The sequence below is a fragment of the Gobius niger genome (assembly GCF_951799975.1).
Source record: "Gobius niger genome assembly, chromosome: 21".
Lineage (NCBI taxonomy): Eukaryota > Metazoa > Chordata > Actinopteri > Gobiiformes > Gobiidae > Gobius > Gobius niger.
Window position 1 is genome coordinate 4998393 of NC_136872.1, and position 15933 is coordinate 5014325.

Here is a 15933-nt window from a genome sequence, read left to right on the forward strand (position 1 = left end):
CTTCCAGGCCTGTGTGAGGCGCTGTGACACTAACACAGATAGAAGCTGTAAAACCATAGATCCATGAATAAAACTCATAAGGTGAGTAGATTATAGGTACGCCAACTAAGTGACTCCATCTTGACGGGATGCATGCTAATGAACTCCAGATAAACTCACAAACGTTTCATTTAAAATCTACATTTCAAAACCGCTGTTGCGCAGTTGGATGCAAATTAGTGGCGTCAGAATTTCTCATGTCTTTACTCTTTTAATGGGGTCCCTTTGTACTTTTCAATCGGATATCTCATCAAATGATTTGCCTATTAAACTGCTGTAGCATAGAAGAATTTACTGTAAAAGTGAGATTTACAGCTTGTTAATCTGTGAAAGAGCGATCTATAACCTGGCTAGCGCCAGACTGCTGTGTGCGCTCCAATCATTTCGAAATGCACTTGTGGCTTTAGTCTGGCGTTAGCCAGGCTAAGCTATCAATACAACAAGCTGGGTGTCCAATTCAGTGAGTTTTACAGTATTATTAGCCTGATGGTTTAGCGAAGTGTCAACTAACTTACCTTACTCATGACAATGAGAAAATCCTTTTTGGTTGCCATACAGATGTATTTGCTACCCATGCTGACTCAATATCTGTATGCAGAAAGGCTTATATGCTTTTGATTTTCCTGTGTATGAAGACGGAAAATCAAGAAACTATGTAAATATCGCCAAACTCGAGTGAAGGTATGTTGACTGAGAACTTCACGTCAGTAAATAACTCTGCTGGAAGCGTGCATGGGTCTGTAATATCCAACAATGACAGTTTGCATATGGAAGTGCTGCATTTCCTTGCGAGTTGTAACAACAGATTTAGGTGAAAAAACTGCATAATTGTGTGGAATCGCGTTTTGTTGCATTCGCCATTAGTTTCCCTTCAAAATGTCACGCGCTTGCATTTCTAGTCACGTGAATGGGAGACACCTATAGAACAGACCACTCTGGTGCTGTGATGTCATCGTTAAAGTTGCAGAAATGTTGTAGCGGCGCCAAGTTAGTGTTTGGAGATCTTTTAGAGTTTACAGACCCCCAAAACACTGAGCTCGTATGGATGATACACTGGATTGATATATCTTTGCATTTGGTCCTCAGCTTGACTTTGTATTGACAGGGCCCAAGACCATTTCAAAAATCCCAACAGGGTCAGACTATCCATGTGTAGATTAAAGTCACTAGTTTAGAGCAATGAAAGTGATTAAAACTTAGAAAATTCCATAGAAAAAAGGCGTAAATAGTGACAAAATGGGGATTACTAAAAACTGCATCGTGCTCAAAAGTGAAGATCTGTTTGGCGGCAAGAGTGTTGCAGGGAAGAGATGAGAAACTACACGTGATTGACAGGAGGCATGTTGTATTTCCACACAATTTGGTGTAAACTTAGAACGTGACAAAACTCATTTTAAAATGGTTGATTTATTCACATTCCACATGGAGCAGAGAAGTCAAAAGTATTTGCAAATACATTAACAGAGTTAAAGTTGCTCAGGAATGTTACAGCTCTTTCTCACAGACAAAGGGGCGCGTGACCAGGCAACGTTCATCATCCCAGCACTTGTTAGCTGCAGAAAGTGATCAGCATTGTTATTTACATTTATTCCAATTATCCCAGCCCCACCCGATACAAACCAGAAAAGTTTATGACGGCACACTGCTGAGGCCCGTGATAGTTGTTGGGTTCTCCAGCACACCAGCCTGTAAACGTCACAGGTTTACTGTTGATCCACAGCCAGACCCCGTCCTGAAAGAAAAATCACAACATGATACAGAAATTTAAACATTTGGATCACATTTAAGAGGATATCAAGTCTGAATGAAAACCAGTGGCTCGGTCCAATTCAATGTGGTAAAGATAAAAGGAATGAAGTTTCAAACATACTTGTTGTGCGTCAGAGAAGCCAATCCACGCGTCTCTTCCCTTTGCGACTCCGTTCACAAACTGTCCCTCTTGCTGGTTATGAATCGTAGCAAGGTTTCCACCCAAGGACACACAACGTTGCTGATGGAGAAAGAAAATGCTTAACACATTTTGAAGTAGTGACTCTACGTTGTGTTCACTTACCTGAGCTTCAGCCCAAGTGATCGCACTTTGGATAAATCGAAAACTGCGGCCGTTAAATGTTTCCCAATTATTAACTGAAATCAGACCAAAAATGTATTTCTCAGTTTATTTTAAGTGGAAAGGAAAAAGAAACATGCTCACCACCATCTTCCAGGACTTCGTTTGAACATGGAAAACACAAAAAAAGTCAGGGAAATGCAGTTGTGGGACAATTGGCTAAAGGATTTGGTTTAAGGTTTTAAAACAGAGCAAATAAAGAAATGTCAAGCCTGAATGTGGAGTTTCTAATGATGTTTGATGGAACTCACCTGCATCAGCTACAGTGTGATTTCCATGGTCTGGTCCCGGTGTAGCTGCAGAGTTTGACAGAAATGTGAACAGAAATGGAATAACGTGTTTTGCAGAATCACAAACACCAAAAAACTTACGACTGGTTTTGGCCCATGCGCCGCACAGGAGGAGAGAGAAAAGCAGCAGCTCCATGATGCAGATAGTCTTAGGTGTTTAGAAACAGTGCAGACAAACTGACGACCACAAGAAACTTCACACCATCTGCAATGAGCCTTTATATATTTGACCCACCTGCCTTTAATCAGCTCCACCTGCTGCACCAGGTGGAGCTGATTAAAGGTGATGTGCTGCCTTCATGTGCTTTGGGAAAGATGAGACTTTCCAGTTGCGAACGGTAAGTTACTTGTGCTGTGTTCAAGTGCTTTTGTGGTCGTAGATAATTGAAGCATTAAGAAACACACAAGAACACACTGTAAAAAATGTACGTCGTCTACAAACCGCTGACTCACCACTACCACCGCCCCTTTAAAGGCAGCAGGGAAGACCCCCGTCTAAAGAGAGCAATTCATCATGTTTAAAAGTTCATCTCTAAAAGATCCATAAAATGTTTTAAAAAACGGGGTTGGGACAGGGTCTAATAGACGTGTGTTGTGCTTCACTGAGGAGAAAACTTTATCAAGCATCGAAGCATTAACCAGGACAAAACTGTTCAGATGACGGGTTATTTTGAGTAGAACATTTTTTACATCTGATAGTGTCCATCTTTCCCCTGAAGTGGTCTGCAAACGCAAAAAGGGAGTGACTTTGGGTAAAATTGGTCTCGTTAAAATGGGATTAATTTAATGTTCTATTGTAGAGAAGTGTACCTTGGGATTATTTTTATTATTGTTGATATTTTGTGTTAAAGGGGCTACATGCAAGTTTGCCATTTTACACTCACTACTGCCATCTCAGGTCATACGTGTAACTGCACCTATATTAAGCTCGTGCATGACGGCACTTCGGACCCGAATTAACACCTTTTTGAGTGACAGTTGATGATTTCAGAGGCAGTTGTGGGCTGTTTTCCCAGGATCCTCGGCGTCTCGACCACTTCGGACGTCATTCGCGTCATCACGGCGCCGCCAAGTGGTTCCATTTCACCTGGAGCACTCGCCCCCTCGCAGCTCGACTCCTCCGTTTGGCTCATTCACGAAGGATACAGCTGTGGATCCTCCGCTGCCTCGGAGAGCTGAAATTACCCAAGATGCACTGCAGCATAGTTTCTTTTCTTTTCTCGCAAAACTTTATTAGTTTTAACTCACTTTAAAAAAGTGTTGTTCCACATAAACAGTTTCCTGGCCTCTGTTGTTCATAAAACAGTTGTTTTAATGAGCATAGATTGACATTTGATTATATGATTTGACACGTGACCTGACGCAGCCGCTCCGGAGGCCGTTCCATTTGAGCTCAAAGGCGGCGGAGAGAGGACACTCCGCTCCGTTTAGGAGGAGCCGCCACCGAGGACGTCAACGAAGTGGCCAAACGGAGGACGGATCCTCGCAATTGAGAAACAGCCGTGGTGAACAGGTCTGAGCTCATTCTACACATTAGGACATGGCTGGAACATGTAGGGGGAGGAAAATACTAAGTTTTAACATTTTTAAACTCTGTATAGTCCCTTTAAGTAATTGTTTCTTGTGTTCCTTACTGTGTCATTGTAATTTTGTTGTTGTTCAGGGAATATAATAAATAATATAATAATGAATTCACAGGGGGCAGGTAAAACAAAAGGAGAACATTTCTCTGGTATGATGATGTTTCCTCACAGTTATTACCGAGGTCTCCCACTGGATGAAACTGGTGACATTAAAAAACACACAAGTGGTCAGAGACAGCCAAGTCAACGACAGAAGACGTGGACAGGCCATACGTGATGACCAGGTCCAGACTGGGTCCTCTGTCATGAGTTGGCTGCCTGATATGTTGGGTAAAATCCATATAATTAAGACTATATCTACACGAAGACAAAATGCTTATACTTTCAGAAACTTTGCAAGCATGAAGCCAGCTTAGTTAATGTGTGCGTCGACTCAGGCCTGTGAAAACGGCGCAGTTCATCTTCCAGGCCTGTGTGAGGCGCTGTGACACTAACACAGATAGAAGCTGTAAAACCATAGATCCATGAATAAAACTCATAAGGTCAGTAGATTATAGGTACGCCAACTAAGTGACTCCATCTTGACGGGATGCATGCTACTGAACTCCAGAAAAACTCACAAACGTTTCATTTAAAATCTACATTTCAAAACCGCTGTTGCGCAGTTGGATGCAAATTAGTGGCGTCAGAATTTCTCATGTCTTTACTCTTTTAATGGGGTCCCATTGTACTTTTCAATCAGATATCTCATCAAATGATTTGCCTATTAAACTGCTGCAGCATAGAAGGATTACTGTCAATGTGAGATTTACTGCTCGTTAATCTGTGAAAGAGCGATCTATAACCTGGCTAACGCAGACTGCTGTGTGCGCTCCAATCATTTCGAAATGCACTTGTGGCTTTAGTCTGGCGTTAGCCAGGCTAAGCTATCAATACAACAAGCTGGGTGTCCAATTCAGTGAGTTTTACAGTATTATTAGCCTGATGGTTTAGCGAAGTGTCAAGTAACTTACCTTACTCATGACAATGAGAAAATCCTTTTTGGTTGCCATACAGATATATTCGTATACCCATCCTGACTCAATCTGCATGCAGAAAGGCTTTTATACGCTTTTAATGATTTTCCTGTGTATGAAGATGGAAAAATCTACTAGGTAAATATCGCCAAACTCGAGTTAAGGTATGTTGACCGAGAACTTCCATCCATTTTCTTCCGCTTTATCCGGGGCCGGGTCGCGGGGGCAGCAGTCTCAGCAGAGATGCCCAAACTTCCCGATCCACACACACCTCCTCCAGCTGTTCTGGGGGGACCGAGAACTTCACGTCAGTAAATAACTTGGCCGGAAGAGTGTGTGGGTCTGTAATATCCAACAATGACAGTTTGCATATGGAAGTGCCGCATTTCCTTGTAACACATGCAGGTGAAAAAACACTGCATAATTGTGGGGAATCGCGATTGTTTTTTGCAGTCGCCATTTTTGTTTCAAAATGTCACGCGCTTGCATTTCTAGTCACGTGAATGGGAGACACCTATAGAACAGACCACTCTGGTGCTGTGATGTCATTGTTAAAGTTGCAGAGCCAAGTAGTGTTTTGAGATCTTTCCACTTTGGAAAGAGTTTACAGACCCCCAAAACACTGAGCTCGAATGGATGATACACTGGATTGATAATACATCTTTGCATTTGGTCCTCAGCTTGACTTTGTATGGACAGGGCCCAAGAGCATTTCAAAAATCCCAAACAGGGTCTAAAAGATTAGCCATTTGTAGATTAAAGTCACTAGTTAAGAGCAATGAAAGTGATTACAACTTAGAAAATTCCATAGAAAAAAGGCGTAAATAGTGACAAAATGGGGATTACTAAAAACTGCATCGTGCTCAAAAGTAAGATCTGTTTGGCGGCAAGAGTGTTGCAGGGAAGAGATGAGAAACTGCACGTGATTGACAGGAGGCATGTTGTATTTCCACACAATTTGGTGCCAACTTAGAACTTGACAAAACTCATTTTAAAATGTTTGATTTATTCACATTCCACATGGAGCAGAGAAGTCAAAAGTATTTGCAAATACATTAACAGAGTTAAGGTTGCTCAGGAATGTTACAGCCCTTTCTCACAGACAAAGGGGCGCGTGACCAGGCAACGTTCATCATCCCAGCACTTGTTAGCTGCAGACAAAGTGATCAGCATTGTTATTTACATTTATTCCGATTATCCCAGCCCCACCCCTGATACAAACCAGAAAAGTTTATGACGGCACACTGCTGAGGCCCGTGATAGTTGTTGGGTTCTCCAGCACACCAGCCTGTAAACGTCACAGGTTTACTGTTGATCCACAGCCAGACCCCGTCCTGAAAGCAAAATCACAACATGATACAGAAATTTAAACATTTGGATCACATTTAAGAGGATATCAAGTCTGAATGAAAACCAGTGGCTCGGTCCAATTCAATGTGGTAAAGATAAGATAAAAGGAATGAAGTTTCAAACATACTTGTTGTGCGTCAGAGAAGCCAATCCACGCGTCTCTTCCCTTTGCTACTGCATTCACAAACTGTCCCTCTTGCTGGTTGTGAATCGTAGCAAGGTTTCCACCCAAGGACACACAGCGTTGCTGATGGAGAAAGAAAACGCTTAACACATTTTGAAGTAGTGACTTTACGTTGTGTTCACTTACCTGAGCTTCAGCCCAAGTGATCGCACTTTGGATAAATCGAAAACTGCGGCCGTTAAATGTTTCCCAATTATTAACTGAAATCAGACCAAAAATGTATTTCTCAGTTTATTTTAAGTGGAAAGGAAAAAGAAACATGCTCACCACTATCTTCCAGGACTTCGTTTGAACATGGAAAACACAAAAAAAAGTCAGGGAAATGCAGTTGTGGGACAATTGGCTAAAAGATTTGGTTTAAGGTTTTAAACAGAGCAAATAAAGAAATGTCAACCTGAATGTGGAGTTTCTAATGATGTTTGATGGAACTCACCTGCATCAGCTACAGTGTGATTTCCATGGTCTGGTCCCGGTGTAGCTGTAGAGTTTGACAGAAATGTGAACAGAAATGGAATAACGTGTTTTGCAGAATCACAAACACCAAAAAACTTACGACTGGGGTGGGCCCATGCACCGCACAGGAGGAGAGAGAAAACCAGCAGCTCCATGATGCAGATAGTCTTAGGCGTTTAGAAACAGTGCAGACAAACTGACGACCACAAGAAACTTCACACCATCTGCAATGAGCCTTTATGTATTTGACCCACCTGCCTTTAATCAGCTCCACCTGCTGCACCAGGTGGAGCTGATTAAAGGTGATGTGCTGCCTTCATGTGCTCTGGGAAAGATGAGCCGTTCCAGTTGTGAACAGGAAGTTATGAGTGCTGTGTTCAAGTGCTTTTGTGGTCGTAGATAATTGAAACATTAAGAAACACACAAGAACACACTGTAAACAATTAAAGTCGTCTACAAACCGCTGACACAACACTGCTTTGTATCTGCTTTGTTTAGTAAATCAGACTCGCTCTGATGTCATGGGCACGTGGGGCACGGAAAGATCGTGAGACCCAATCAAGACCAGCCGACTTGATCAGCCGCTGCTGATACAGCCGTGCCCTAAAAGCTCCCTGAAAAGTTTTCAATTAGTTCAAAATGCAGCTGCAAGATTGTTTTCGCAGACAAAGAGAAGAGAACACGTTACACCTGTGCTAAAGTCTCTCCATTGGCTTCCTGTTTAGAATAAAATTTTAAATCCTGCTCCTCACATTTAAATCCATAAAGGGTTTAGCTCCGCTTTATCTCCAAGACGCTGTCATTCCATATCAACCAACCAGAGCTCTCCGCTCTCAAAACTCAGGGACTAGTGATTCCTCGAGTCTCCAAAATCACTGTAGGAGGCCGAGCCTTTAGCTCCAAGCTCTGGTTTTATGGAATAAACTCCCAGCCCACGTTAAAGAAGCAGACACAGTCCCTACATTTAAGACTAGGCTCAAAACGTACCTCTGAGAATTAGCTTATGATCAGGTCAGTTAGGTAAAGCTCTGACCCACAGCCTGAAGTAAAGCTCTGACCCACAGCCTGAAGTAAAGCTGCCTTAGGAGAAACACTGCTGTGGGAAGTACCGTCCACTGAGCGCTATCCTCTTCTTCTTACTGCAGACTTTGTCTTATCATGATACAATATTTAATTTATCTGTTGTCCGTTCATCACTATTCACATGGTGTCTCCTGTCCCCCTCGGGAGTGCCTGTCTAGATCGAACGGAGGAACCTGGGTGAACAGAGGAACCTGCATTCTGGAATTTGAGCACTGGACGGTCTGCAATCTTGGCCCGTCTGCTGAGGGATCCTTCGGCCCTGGGTCTCTATAGCCTGTCCGTCCATGGGAGTGGATCTCTCCTTCTGTGGTTCTCCCCAAGGTTTCTCTTTTCTCCTGCCGGGTTTTTGAGTTGTTCCATGCCGTGCTGGAGAGTCTAAGGACAGGGGACACCCACGCCGCTCATCGGTACCTCTGGACATTATAATTGCCTGGATTCACCTGAACTTTTAATTGTCATATTTATTGCTCTGTTTTGTTTTGCTCTGTGAGGCGACTTCTGTTGTGATATTGGGCTATACAAAACCACTAAACTTGAATCTATCTACTCGGCCTGTGCATGACAGGAAACGGCCACCTGTCAGCGGCTCACGCTCAGGTGATTGGATACGAGTTTGCCGTGATCAGAAACGTGTGGCCTTTCGGCTGTGACCCTCTCCCCTCTTTTCAGAGCAACACTTTAGATCTAAACAAGTACAATATGACTGAAACATTAAGAGACTGTCCTCCAATAGAAAACGACACAAGTGGTCGTTTGTCTTATTCCTGAAATACGACCATATAAGACGTCTACTAAAACAGCGCCCCCAAGCTCCCATTGAGGGTATGTACATTATATTTAACCCAATTCAGAAACGACTTTATTTTACGTAATGTTTATGACCAACTTTGACGACGATTCCAAAACTCAAACGCAAAGAAATAAATCACAAACTTGCAAAATTAGCCCCACATGCAATAAGGAAAACAGTCCCAGATCTTCAGCCCTGTCACACCTGTGGAGGAACTGAACGTCCAGCGGTGCCAAAGGCTCTCCAAGCGCGCTCTGCGCTATTACGCATCACATCTCCCCAACCGCAGCAGCGGCTACAATTTACCGCTCTCATTATATTACATGATATGTGTAGGCTGGTTATCGCCATTTTACTCACAACAACAGCGACACCAAAGCATTTACTTACCTTTGATGTCTTCGTGACTCCTTTTCTCCTCCATGAGTCACTGCCAACTCCATAAACTCTCCTGTCACTTCCATCTCTGTCCTCAAACGTCCTCGTGTCTCAGACTCCGTGTACGTACGTCCGGTTGTCCGGTGACCGCGCCGAGCCTCCAGGGCGTATGATGCGGGGAAACACCTCCCGTCATCCCGGTAAAGTCTGGCCTCGGCTCCGCTGCTGTTCTCCACAAAGTCCTGCGTCTCTTTCAGAGTTCCTCTTGAGAACGTGCTGCCAAATGTCCTGATCAAACTGGTGTCGTTCATTTCTGCGCAGTTTCGTCATTTAAGGATAAAAATATAAAACATCACAGCTGTGTTTAGCTCGCGGGTTTTTGACGGAAACTCGCACTGTCCAATGAAAACACGTGAATCAGCTCGAGGGCGTTTGGGAAGGTGAGCCTGCGCTCTGATTGGCTGAAGGGTCAGCTACGTCATAATGTCATATCCAGTAGTATGTCTTAATAATTATCATTATATTATAAACAATTTGAAATAAACTGCAGTAGAGCATTTCCTCTGTTGCCTGTGATTTATGGACTAAAGCAGAATTCTTGTAGGAAAAAATAATAAAATATAGCGAAAGGTGTATATGGTATAGAGTTTAGTGATGGAAAGAAAAAAGGGAAAAAGAAAAAGGTTTATGTATTTGATTCTATTTATTTCTTTATTTATAAATGCTTTATTTTCTATTTTTTTTATTTTATTTATGTATGTATTTAGCACAGCAATAATGATTCTTCCTGGGATCCATTTATTTGTAATTTTCATGTTACTCAAGATGAGTAGTGATGTTATTTTGAAGTATCTGTACTCTTGAGTGTATAGTTCTCTTACTGAGTAAATCTGCAAGCGGAAAACTGAATCATAGCGCAATTAATCTAAACCTGTATTAATTTTCTTGTGTCTTATCATAAGAATTATGTTGTTTTTTTCTGGGGTATTATTTACACATATCAGAATTTTTCACCCTTGTTTTATGTTTTGTCTCTGCTTTATCAACATTAAACCTTAATCATAGAAACATTTACTCAGGGGCTCAGTGGTGTTTTCAACAATAATAAAGCAAATAAATAAAAACATAACTAATTCTCATAGTATTCATGAAACGTGAACCCTCATGTTTCATCTGGACCGTGAGGGTTCGCACATACTTGTGGGGGTCGGTTGATCATGTAAATGTGATGTCAATGGAGCTCAGTCAATGTAACATAAAAGCTACTGTGTACATTTGACCATTAAAATAGACCATCTCAGTGTCGTACACTGGCTCACAAAGGAACCCAAAAGAATTGGACACAATTGGACTGTCCAGAACTCCATGAAGCACATCTGTCGCTGCAGCTCTTCATTAGATGTTTACAATATAGGGAACAATGATGATGTTCCTCTGCACAAAACAGATCAAACATAATGCAACACCCTATATGTTTACATTTCTATATTTTATTAAAACACACGTGACAGTCGCCTGAATGATTTACATGATGGCGGTACATGTGGCTGAGTGGTTAGTGCGCTGGCCTCACAGCAAGAGGGTCCTGGGTTAAATTCCCTTTCAGTGTGGAGTTCACCTGCACCCCAACATAAGATAAGATAAACGTTATTCGCCCCAGAGGGGATTAGTCTTGTGCTACAGGGCCGCTCATCTACACACAGTACATACAATCAGACATGATAAAACAGACATGACAAAACATTCACACTGAACACAAAGTGCCACGTCTGCAGTGTGTCTATTACATTTGTTTAAGACATAAAACATGTCCCAGAGCACAAGTGCATTAGGTGAATCCTCCAGCAGGTGATTCTGACCATCAGCCCGGCTCCACATCTGGAGATGGTCCCCAGATGCTACACGCTCCTGCCCACTGCTCCTGACAGGTCGCCTCAGTCGAAGGAGGGGCCAAATGCAGAGACACATTTTGTAATGACACATAAATGATCTTAACCTTTAATCTGCACTCATGTGTTTAGCCCATTATGTCATGCATAGAAACACATATGGTAGAATGATTATTATGACCAAAACATTTATTTTGAATAGAAAAATTATACAATATGTAATATTGTCCATATAACTCACGGCATCAGAGGAAATTCCTTACAACAGTTTATTTCAGTTTAATTAAGATATAATGATGATAAGACAAACATTATGACGTAGCAGACCCTTCAGCCAATCAGAGCGCAGGCTCATCTGCCCAAACGCCCTCGAGCTGATTCACGTGTTTTCATTGGACGGTGCGAGTTTCAGTCAAATCTAGTTAAAAAACCCGCGAGCTAAACACAGCTGTGATGTTTTATATTTTTATCCTTAAATGACGAAACTGCGGAGAAATGAACCACATCAGTTTGATCAGGACATTTGGAGCACGTTCTCAAGAGGAACTCTGAAAGAGATGCGGGACTTTGTGGAGAACAGCAGCGGAGCCGAGGCCAGACTTTACCGGGATGACGGGAGGTGTTTCCCTGCATCATACGCCCTGGAACCCGGCGCGGGATCCGAGGCTCGGCGCGGTCACCGGACAACCGGACGTACGGGAGACACGGAGTCTGAGACACGAGGACGTTTGAGGACAGAGATGGAAGTGACAGGAGAGTTTATGGAGTTGGCAGTGACTCATGGAGGAGAAAAGGAGTCACGAAGACATCAAAGGTAAGTAAATGCTTTGGTGTCGCTGTTGTTGTGAGTAAAATGGCGATAACCAGCCTACACATATCATGTAATATAATGAGAGCGGTAAATTGTAGCCGCTGCTGCGGTTGGGGAGGTGTGATGCGTAATAGCGCAGAGCGCGCTTGGAGAGCCTTTGGCACCGCTGGACGTTCAGTTCCTCCACAGGTGTGACAGGGCTGAAGATCTGGGACTGTTTTCCTTATTGCATGTGGGGCTAATTTTGCAAGTTTGTGATTTATTTCTTTGCGTTTGACTTTTGGAATCGTCGTCAAAGTTGGTCATAAACATTACGTAAAATAAAGTCGTTTCTGAATTGGGTTAAATGTAATGTACATACCCTCAATGGGAGCTTGGGGGCGCTGTTTTAGTAGACGTCTTATATGGTCGTATTTCAGGAATAAGACAAACGACCACTTGTGTCGTATGGATTTGGAGGACTTGTTGAACATTAACGTTGTGTATTACCCTTAAAATAGAGCTCATGTTTGATGCTTTTCAGAACAAACTCATGATTTCAAAGGAAATATTTTATCGAACAAACTTGAACAAGGTCGCGTCCGAGCAAGGTGGTGCCATCTTGGACACGAGTCTGACCGGCCTGCACCGCTCGCCTGCAGAGCCTCGCTCATCAACAATTATTTTCCCATTTTCACAGTGCGAAATCCGAGATCACAACTGCGAGACCACATGAAGGCACCATGAATGTTTTCATGGAGGGGAGGGCAACAAAAAGCCTGTTTAATAGATTTGTTTTTTTTGGGTTTGGTAAATAAACATTTAGCATCGAGTACTTACTGTGCAGTTTTAATTCTCAATATTGTGCAACTTTAAAAGCTTTTTTTTTACCGAATGGTTAGACAATTTCACTTCATAGATTTAAGTTTTTACAGCCCTTTATTCCTCCTATATAAAATATTGGTAGCCCTTGGTCTGCAGATGCTTTTGACTTTCCTACCCCCTTTTCAAAATGAAAACTGAAGTTAAACAGGCTCTACAGATTCAGCTTTAGTTTCAATCTGCAGTGCAATCTTCCAGCTTGGCTAGTGTATTTTATGACCTTTGTGAAAGTAAATAAATTGTCCCCTTAGCTGAGCACATCAAGAGTATCGTTCAGGATCATTTAGTCAGTTACAACCTAGTATTTACCGAGGACCCACAACAGGAAGGGCCTCAAAGCCATTGCATTAAACTTGTGGTTCATTTGCACTCAGCACACGACGGCTTCAGGTCTAGAGTCGTTCGACAGAACATGATAATGTATTACAGTCTCCTACGTTAGAGCTTTGTTGGAAAAGCACTTTTGAATTTGAAGTGCAAGTCAGAATCTCACTTCATACACTCACTTTAAAATGTTTGAGCGCTTTATTCACATTGAACAGGGATTAGAGAAGTCAGTATTTGCAAATACATTTGGACAGACTTCCTTGCTTGGGGGGGGATTTGCTCAGGAATGTTGCAGCTCTTTTTCACAGACAAAGGGATGCTTGTTGGAGCACTGCTGATCATCCCAGCACCTGTAATCTGCATACATAGTGTAGTCAGCATGGTCATTTACATTTATACCAATTAAACCAGCCCCACCCTGATACAAACCAGAAAAGTTTATGACGGCACACTTTTGAGACCTTCGCAAATTATTCGGTTCACCAAGACACCAGCCTGTAAACGTCACAGGTTCACTGTTGATCCACAGCCAGGACCCGTCCTGAAAACAACATGATGCAATTTAAACATTTGTGATCACAAGAGAAAATCAAGTCTTAATTCTTAAATCTGAATGAAAACCAGTGGCTCGGTCCAATTCCATGTGGTAAAGATTAGAAAATGGCATCAATTAAAGTTAAAACGTACTTGCTGTGCATCTGAGAGGCCGATCCACGCAGTTCCCTTTGCAAGTCCGTTCAAAAACTGGCCCTCTTGCTGGTTGTGAATCGTAGCAAGGTTTCCACCCAAGGACACACAGTGATGCTGAAGGAGAAAGAAAATGCTTAACACATTTTCAGGAGTGAGTCTACGTTGTATTAACTTACCTGAGCTTGAGCCCAGGTGAGCACATCTTCGATAAGTCTAAAACAGCGGCCATTAAATGTTTGCCAAAATCCACCTGAAACACAAAAACATTAATTTCTGTCTTCTACTTAAAATAAATTGAGAACCAACATGCTCACCACTGTCGTCGAGGACTTCATTTGAACATGGAAAATACAAAAGCAAAACAAAAATTCAGGGAAATGCAGTTAGAAGATTTGATATCCAATGGCTAGAGGAGTTGGTTTAAGGTTTTAAACAATGAATGTGGAATTTCTAATGATGTTTGATGGAACACACCTCCATCAGCTACAGTGTGATTTCCATGGTCTGGTCCCGGTGTAGCTGCAGAGTTTGACAGAAAAGTGAACAGAAATGGAATCACATGTTCAGAATCTCAAACACAAAAAAAAACTTACGACTGGTTTTGGCCCATGCACCGCACAGGAGGAGAGAGAAAAGCAGCAGCTCCATGATGCAGATAGTCTTAGGTGTTTAGACAAACTGACGACCACAAGAAACTTCCCACCATCTGCAATGAGCCTTTATGTATTTGACCCACCTGCCTTTAATCAACTCCACCTGCTGCACCAGGTGGAGGTGATTATTGGCCCAAACCAGTCGTAAGTTCTTTGAGTGTTTGTGATTCTGAAGAACATGTGATTCCATTTATGTTCACTTTTCTGTCAAACTCTGCAGCTCCACCAGGACCAGACCATGGAAATCAGACTCAAGCTGATTGAGGTGAGTTCCATCAAACATCATTAGAAACTCAGGCTCAGGCTCATCTTTCCCAGAGCACATGAAGGCAGCGCATCATCTTTAATCAGCTCCACCAGGTGCAGCAGGTGGAGCTGATTAAAGGCAGGTGGGTCAAATACATAAAGGCTCATTGCAGATGGTGTGAAGTTTCTTGTGGTCGTCAGTTTGTCTAAACACCTAAGACTATCTGCATCATGGAGCTGCTGGTTTTCTCTCTCCTCCTGTGCGGCGCATGGGCCAAAACCAGCCGTAAGTGCTTTTGTTGTTTGTGATTCTGAAGAACGTGTGATTCCATTTCTGTTCACTTTTCTGTCAAACTCTGCAGCTACACCGGGACCAGACCATGGAAATCAGACTCAAGCTGATGCAGGTGAGTTCCATCAAACATCATTAGAAACTCCACATTCAGGCTTGACATTTCTTTATTTGCTCTGTTTAAAAGCTTAAACCAAATCCTTTAGCCAAATCTCCCACTTGACTGCATTTCCCTGACTTTTTTTTGTGTTTTCCATGTTCAAACGAAGTCCTCGACGATAGTGGTGAGCATGTTGGTTCTTTGTCTTTTCCACTTAAAATAAACTGAAATTAATTTTTGGTCTGATTTTCAGGAAATAATTGGGAAACATTTAACGGCCGCAGTTTTCGATTTATCCAAAGTGCGATCACTTGGGCTGAAGCTCAGGTAAGTGAACACAAAGTCACTTTCTTCTACAAAATGTGTTAAGCATTTTCTTTCTCCTTCAGCATCACTGTGTGTCCTTGGGTGGAAACCTTGCTACGATTCACAACCAGCAAGAGGGACAGTTTGTGAACGGAGTCGCAAAGGGAAGAGCTGCGTGGATTGGCTTCTCTGATGCACAACAAGTATGTTTAAAACGTAATTAAATTCTGTCATCCAAATTGCTGTATCATGTTGTGATTTTGCTTTCAGGACGGGGTCTGGCTGTGGATCAACAGTAAACCTGTGACGTTTACAGGCTGGTGTGTTGGAGAACCCAACAATTATCACGGGCCTCAGCAGTGTGCCGTCATAAACTTTTCTGGTTTGTATCGGGTGGGGCTGGGATAATCGGAATAAATGTAAATAACAATGCTGATCACTTTCTGCAGCTAACAAGTGCTGGGATGATGAACGTTGCCTGG

The 15933-nt window shown here is 42.5% G+C and overlaps 1 protein-coding gene across 1 annotated transcript in view; it reads left to right on the forward strand.

Moving 5' to 3' along the window:
• The window catches only part of LOC306980290 (equilibrative nucleoside transporter 2-like), a 313304-nt gene that overhangs the window by 61130 nt on the left and 236241 nt on the right, over positions 1-15933 (forward strand). The gene's annotated exons all lie outside the window — the stretch shown is intronic.